This window comes from Rattus norvegicus, chromosome 2 (assembly GCF_021556685.1).
Source record: "Rattus norvegicus strain SHRSP/BbbUtx chromosome 2, alternate assembly SHRSP_T2T, whole genome shotgun sequence".
Taxonomy (NCBI): Eukaryota; Metazoa; Chordata; class Mammalia; order Rodentia; family Muridae; genus Rattus; species Rattus norvegicus.
In genome coordinates this window covers 67,991,866-68,000,405 of record NC_141535.1, presented here as the reverse complement: position 1 = coordinate 68,000,405, position 8,540 = coordinate 67,991,866, and positions in this window count along the sequence as shown.

Here is an 8,540-nt window from a genome sequence, read left to right as displayed (position 1 = left end):
TTAGGCATCAGCATTCAATTTGCATTTTATTTCATTCATATTCTTTTGCTTTTAATTATATTAAACATCCAAGTCCTCTATGGCAGTACATTTTTTTGCAGTAGCACATAGTTCTTGATGTTATTGACTTTAAATGTGGTTATGTCTCCACATTTTCTATTTATCTATAATTATATTAACTGAGACTATCCATTTTATGTCATAAATTATTGAGGAAATTGAATTAAAATGTTAAATAATATTTTATGCCTTTAAATTTTCCATATATTTATTCAATGTATGCTACATGTTATTCATATCTGGCTACCTTCTCCTTCCAACTTCTCTTAGAAGCCACCCCCATCTCTCACCCAGCTTCATGTCCTCTTTTTATTTGTTTTTCTGGTCAAAAACCACCTGAGTCCAATTAGTACCACCCACATGCACATGGGTGTGTAGTCATTGGCTGGAATAGGATCAAGCTGCCAGCTGCTGCAACCTCAAAGGAGAGTGCTTACCCTCCCTCAGAAGCCAACAGTGGCAAGAGCTTTCCCTGTAGGGATGCAGCCTCTGTACCTCTGTTCTGCTGGAATTGTTTAACTAGCTTGATTTTGTGCAAATCTTGTTCGGATCAGCAGCAGTTGTTGTGAGTTGATTTGTGTACAACAGGCATACCAGGTCAATCAGTCAACATTTCACACTTTCCTTACCACATTCTAATGATTATATTCTTTTTGACCCCTAAAATACAAAGTCCCCTGAGCTTTGAATAGTGCAAGTATGCAGGCAAGGTGTGCTCCCTTTTGAAATAGTGGCGCGAAGCTTATGGGTTTTTCAGTTGGGTGCGAAGCTGTTCCTGTTTATGTAAACCTGGACAAGATTGATGCCTGAGGAAGCCTGAGGTACTAAAGGAGAAGCTTCTGTTGTTTTGTAAAATAGTCATGCTCTTGGTCTACATTTTAAATATTTACCTTTCAACCTATAGACACGGGATGCTCTTTGGTCAGAGATTATTTTTGCTGTGGGTCATGCAGAGACTCATGATTGATCAATGTGTTGATAATACATAATTACGATGTTATCAGCTGTGTATCAGCAATCTGCTATCAAAGGGCAACTGTGTTGACTTGTAATGATTAGATCATTTGATTTTAATACAACTGGTTGTAAAGCTGGTTCTAAAACTTCTTTATTGTTGTTCAATTTCTTGTACCATTTGCTCCTTTGGTTCTTTTTGCATCCTTTGTATTTGCCCCCCCCCCTTTTTTTGGTTCTTTTTTTCGGAGCTGGGGACCGAACCCAGGGCCTTGCGCTTCCTAGGTAAGCGCTCTACGTATTTGCCCCTTTTATCAGTTCCTTTCCTCACTTAGATTAGATTTTTTTGTTATGGTTCTTATTAAAATCTTCTGATGGTTTCCTTAGAGAATAAATATACACTTTAGTATGAAAAAAATTACATTTATATCATTATGGTCAACAGGATAGATTGTATAATATGTAGAACAAGGCTAAGTATTACATTAGATCTATTAAGTCAATACTTTTATCTATATCTTATACAGATCAGTTATTGATAATATACATTATATATAGCATATGAATGCAATTTAGTTGTTTTTTTTTACTTTTTTATTGGATATTTCTTTATTTACATTTCAAATGTTATTCCCTTTCCCTGTTTCCTGTCTTTAAGCCCCCTATCACCTCTCCCTCCACTTCTTCAATAAGACTGTTCCCTTCGCCAGTCACCCAACCATACCAATCCCTCCCACACACAATCCCTTACACTGGGGGTCCAACCTTGGCAGGATCAAGGGTTTCTCCTTCCATTGTTGCTTAGAAAGACCATCCTCAGCTACATAAGCAGTAGAAGCCATGGGTCAGTCGATGTATAGTTTTTGGGTAATGGTTTAGTCCTAGAAGCTCTGGTTGATTGGCATAGTTGTTCTTATGGAGTTATAAGCTCCTTTAGCTCATTCAATCCTTTCTCTACTTCTTCCAACGGGGGTCCCATTCTCAATTCAGTGGTTTGCTGCTAGCATTCACCTCTGTATTTGACATGTTCTGGGTGTGTCTCTCAGGAAAGATCTATATCCACTTCCTGTCAGCATGCTCTTATTAGCTTCATCAATCTAACCTAGTTTGGGTGGCTGTTTATAAATGGGCCATATGTACGGCAGTCTCTGCTCGAAACTTTGTCTCCACATCCATTCCTATAAATACTTTTGTTCCCCATTTTAAGAAGGAGTGGAACAGCCTCATTTTGGTCATCCTTCTTAAGATTCATGTGGTCTGTGGGTTGCATCTTGGGTAATTCGAGATTTTGGGCTAATATCAATTTATTAGTCACGGCATGCCATCTGTGTTTATCTATGATTGGGATTCCTCACTCAGCATGATATTTTCTTGTTCCTTCCATTTGCCTATGAATTTCATGAATTCATTGTTTTTGATAGCTGAGTAGCACTCCATTGTGTAGATATACCATATTTTCTGTATCCATTTCTCATTTGAAGGGCATATAGGTTCATCCCAGCAATTGGCTATTATAAATAAGGCTGCTATGGAATATAGAGGAGCATGTATCTTTGCTGTATGTTGGAGCATCTTTTGCATATATGCCCAAGAGAGATATACCAGGGTCCTCAGGTAGTGGAATGTTCAATTTTCTGAAAAACCTTCAGACCGATTTCCAGAGTGGTTGTACCAATTTGCAATAGCACCAACAATGGAGAAGTGTTCCTCTTTCTCCACCTCCTTGCCAGCATCTGCTGTCGCCTGAGATTTTTATCTTAGCCATTCTGACTGGTAGGAGATGAAATCTCAGGGTTGTTTTGATTTGCATTTCCCTTATGCTAAGGATGTTAAACATTTCTTTAGGTGCTTTTCAGCCATTCGATATTCCTCAACTGAGAATTCTTTGTTTAACTCTCTACCCCATTTTAATAGGATTATTTGGCTCTGTGGAGCCTAATTTCTAGAGTTATTTGTATATTTTGAATATTAGCCCTCTATTAGATGTAAGATTTGTAAAATCTTTTCCCAATCTGTTGGTTGTCATCTTGTCCTAATGACAGTGTCCTTTGCCTTACAGAAGCTTTGCATTTCTATGAGGTCCCATTTGTAGATTCTTGATCTTAGAGCATAAGCCATTGGTGTTTTTTCCAGGAAAATTTCCCAAATACCCATGTGTTCAAGATTCTTCCTCATTTTCTCTTCTATTAGTTTGAGTGTATCTGGTTTGATGTGGAGGTCCTTGATCAACTTGGACTTAAGCTTTGTACAGGGAGATTAGAATGGATCAATTTGCATTTTTCTACATGTTGACCACCAGTTGAACTGGCACAATTTGCTGAAAATGCTATCTTTTCTTCCATTGGATGGTTTTGGCTCCTTTGTCAAAAATCAAGTGACCCTAAGTGTGTGAGTTCATTTCTGGGTCTTCAATTCTATTCCACTGGTCTATCTGTCTGTCTCTGTACCAATACCATACAGTTTTCATCACTATTGCTCTGTAATACTGTTTGAGTTGATTCCCTCAGAAGCTATTTTATTGTTGATTATAGCTATCACCATCCTGAGTTTTTTGTTATTCCAAATGAATTTGCAAATTTCTCTTTCTATCTCTATGAAGAATTGACTTGGGATCTTGATGGGGATTGCATTGAATTTGTAGATTTCTTTTGGCAAAATGGCCATTTTTACTATATTAATCCTGCCAATGCATGAGGAAGTCTTTTCATCTTCTGAGATCTTCTTCAACTTCTTTCTTCAGAGACTTGAAGTTCTTGTATACAGATCTTTCACTTACTTGGGTAGAGTCACACCGAGGTATTTTATATTATTTGTGACTATTGTGAAGGGTGTCATTTCCCTAGTTTCTTTCTCATCCTGTTTATCCTTTGAGTAGAGTAAGGCTACTGATTTGTTTCAGTTAATTTTATACCCAACTTTGCTTAAGTTTTTTATCAGGCTTAGTAGTTCTCTGATGGAACTTTTGGGGTCACTTAAATATATTATAATATCATCTTCAAATAGTGATTTTTTAACTTCTTCCTTTCCAATTTGTATCCATTTGATCTCCTTTTATTGTCTGATTACTCTGGCTAGGACTTCAAGAACAATATTGAATAAGTAGGAAGAAAGTGGGCAGCCTTGTCTAGTCCCTGATTTGAATGGGATTGCTTCAAGTTTCTCTCCATTCAGTTTAATGTTACCTACTGGTTTGCTGTATATTACTTTTTCTATGTTTACGTATGGGCCTTGAATTCCTGATTTTTCCAGGACTTTTATCATGAAGGGATGTTGAATTTTGTCAAATGCTTTCCAGCATCTAATGAAATGATCACGTAGTTTTCATTTTTGAGTTTGTTTATATAGTTGATTACATTGATAGATTTCCATATATTGAACCATCCCTGCATCCCTTGGTTGAAGCCTATTTGATCATGATGGATGATCATTTGGATATGTTCTTGGATTCAGTTTGCAAGAATTTTTTTGAGTATTTTTGCATCGATATTCATAAGGGAAATTGGTATGAAGTTTTCTTTCCTTGTTTCATCTTTGTATGGTTTAGGTATAAGAGTAATTGTGACTTCATAGATGGAATTTCGTCGTGCTCAGTGTGTTTCTATTTTGTGGAAAAGTTTGGACAGAAATGATATGAGTTCTTCAAGGAAAGTCTGATAGAATTATGCACTAAACCCTTCTGGTCCTTTGTTCTTTTTGGTTGGGAGACTGTTATGGGTTGTTTAGATGGTTTATCTGTTCCTGTTTTAACTTTGGTACCTGTTATTTGTCTAGAAAATTGTCCATTTCCTCCAGATTTCCCAGTTTTGTTGAATATAGTCGTTTGTAGTAGGATGATGATTTTTGGATTTCTCCAGAGTCTGTTGCTGTCTCCCTTTTCTTTTCTGATTTTGTTAATTTGGATACTATCTCTATGATCTCTGGTAAGTCTAGCTAAGGGTTTATTTATCTTGTTAATTTTCTCAAAGAAACCACTCTTGGTTTTGTTGATTTTTTTCTATAGTATTTTTTGTTTCTACTTGGTTGATTTCATCCTTAAGTTTGATTTTTTTCCTGCCTTCTACTCCTCTTGGGTGTGTTTGTTTCTTTTTGTTTGAGAGCTTTTAGGTGTGCTGTCAAGCTGCTGATGTATGCTCTCTCCTCATTCTTTTTGCAGGCACTAATAGCTATGAGTTTTCCTCTTAGCGCTGCTTTCATTGTTTCCCATAAGTTTTGGTATGTTGTAGCTTCATTTTCACTAAATTATAAAAAGTCTTTAATTTGTTTCGTTATTTCTTCATTGACCAAGTTACCATTGAGTGGAGTGTTGTTCAACTTCCATGTATTCTATGGGTGTTCTGTCGTTATTGTTGTTATTCAAGACCAGACTTAATCCATGGTGACCTGATAGGATGCATGGGATTATTTCTGTCTTTATGTATCTGTTGAGGCCTGTTTTTTAACCAATTTATGGTGAATTTTTGAGAACATACCATGAGGTGCCGAGAAGAAACTATATCCTTTTGTTTTAGGATGGAGTGTTCTATCAATATCTGTTAGGTCTATTTGGTTCATAACTTCTGTTAGTTTCTCTATGTTTCTGTATAATTTCTGTTTCCATGATCTGTCCATTGGTGAGAGTGGGGTGTTAAAATCTCCTACTATTATTGTGTGAGGTACAATTTATGATTTGAGCTTTAGTAAGTTGTCTTTTATGAATGTAGTTGCCCTTGCATTTGGAGCATAGAATTTTAGGATTGAGAGCTCACCTTGGTGGATTTTTTTTGATGAATTTTGGTCAAAAGTAAATTTTATTCAATTTTAGAATGACTAGGCTAGCTTGTTTCTTTGGACCATTTGCTTGGGAATTTTTTTCCCAGTGTTTTACTCTGAGATAGTGTCTGTCTTTGTCTCTGAAGTATATTTCCTGTATACAGCAAACTACTGGGTCCTCTTCTTGTATCCAGTCTGTTAGTCTTTGTCTTTTTATTGAGGAATTTATTCCATTTATGTTGAGAGTATTAAGGAATATTGATGGTTCTTTCCTGTTATTTTCATATTTAGACTTGGAATTATGTTTGTGTGTCTCTCTTCTTTTGGTTTTGTTGCAAGTAGATTACTTTCTTCCTTTTTCTAGGCTGTAGTTTACCTCCTTGTGTTGGGCTGTTCCATTTATTATATGGTGTAGGGCTGGATTTGGAGAAAGATATGGTGTTAATTTGGTTTTGTCATGGAATATCTTGGTTTCTCCCTCAATGTTAATTGAGAGTTTTGCTGGATACAGAAGCCTGGGATGGCATTTGTGTTCTCCTAGGGTCTGTATGACATCTGTCCAGGATCTGGCTTTTATAGTCTCTGGTGAGAAGTCTGGTGTGCTTCTGATAAGTCTGCCTTTATATATTACTTGACCTTTTTCCCTTACTGCTTTTAATATTCTTTCTGTGTTTTGTGCATTTGGTGTTTTGAATATTATGTGACAGGAGGAATTTCTCTTCTGGTCCAATCTATTCGCAGATCTGTAGGCTTCTTGTATGTTTATGGCCATCTCTTTCTTTAGGTTAGGTAAGTTTTCTTTTATAATTTTGTTGAAGATATTACTGGCCCTTTAAATTGGGAGTCTTCACTCTCTTCTTTACCTGTTATCCTTAGGTTTAATCTTCTCATTGTGTCCTGGATTTCATGGATCTTTTGGGTTTTACATTATCTTTGAAGTTTGTGTCGATGTTTTCTATGGTATCTTCTGCCCCTGAGATTTTCTCTTCTATCTTTTATATTCTGTTGGTAATGCTTGCATCTATGACTTCTGATTTCTTTCCTAGGATTTCTATCTTCAGGGTTCTCTCCCTGTGTTCTTTCTTTATTGTTTCTATTTTCATGTTTAAATCCTGTATGGTTTTGTTCAATTCCTTGACGTGTTTGCTTGTGGGTTTTTTTTTTTCTTTTTTAATTCTTTAAGGGATTTTTTTGTTTCCTCTTTAAGGGCCTCTACTTGTTTACTTGTGTTGTCCTGTATTTATTTGAGGGAGTTATTTATGTTCTTTTTAAAGTTCTCTATCCTCATCTTAAATTGTGATTTTAAATCTTAATTTTGCTTTTCTAGTGTTTTTGGATATCCAATATTTTTTTGTTGGGAGAACTGGGCTCTGATGATGCCAGTAGTCTTGATTTGTTCTGCTTAGGTTCCTGTCCTTGCCTCTTGCCATCTGGTTGTCTCTGGTCTTAGCTTATATTCCCATTTCTGACAGTGGCTTGACCCTACTGTAGGCCTGTGTGTTAGCACTTCTGTAGACCTGTTTTCCTGTTTTCTTTCAGCTGGTTCTGGGAACAGAGTGTTTTGCTCTCACGTAAGTAGTTGCTCCTGGAGGCTGGCTTTCAGCTTTCAGTGCAGGCAGGAACTGGAAGGTTCCTGCCCCTGACCCCTCCTAGGTCTCTAGGCCCAGACAGTACAGATGGCACTAGGAGATTTCCTCTTGGTTAGGGAATAAGGGCAGAGAGTAATCTCTGAATTCTCAAGAGTGTATGCACTTCTGAGGGTCCAGCTTTCTTCCCCATGGGATTTGGGTACAGGGAGCTGTTTGATAGGCTCAGTTCAGTTCAGGGTGCAGACCAGGACCATGGGTTCCTGCTCCTAAGTCCTCCTATATTCCGGTGTCCAGAAGCACTATGTAGTTTCCTCTTGGGCCAAGGATGTGGCCAAAGGTGGGCAGAAGTGGCAGTCTGTCTTGTGGTCTCAGGATTTTCCACACTTCTGTGTGTTCAGATCTCTTACAATTTAGTTTTAATTTTTAAATTTTTATAAATTATTAAATGCATATTACATATTAATAATACATTCACCTCCAACTCCTCTTAATATATTTACTATATTAATATATACCATATAATATAATAAATGTATCCATTTTGTGTGCAAGCATGTTAAATATATGTATTGAAATAAATACATGTAAAATATATTTATATGAGATATATATATATATATATATATATTAGTAATTTCCCTGACAATATTGCCTTCAATTTGCCATCTTACAGTATTATTCCTCAATATGACAACATTAGTTTATTTTATACTAGACATTGTGTAGAGTGTGTTTTTAAGAATTTAGGTTAGGGAAGCATCTGGAACACATGGGCACTGGAAAAAATTTCCTGAACAAAACACCAATGGCTTATGCTCTAAGATCAAGAATCGACAAATGGGATCTCATAAAACTGCAAAGCTTCTGTAAGGCAAAGGACACTGTGGTTAGGACAAAACGGCAACCAACAGATTGGGAAAAGATCTTTACCAATCCTACAACAGATAGAGGCCTTATATCCAAAATATACAAAGAACTCAAGAAGTTAGACCGCAGGGAAACAAATAACCCTATTAAAAAATGGGGTTCAGAGCTAAACAAAGAATTCACAGCTGAGGAATGCCAAATGGCTGAGAAACACCTAAAGAAATGTTCAACATCTTTAGTCATAAGGGAAATGCAAATCAAAACAACCCTGAGATTTCACCTCACACCAGTGCGATTGGCTAAGATCAAAAACTCAGGTGA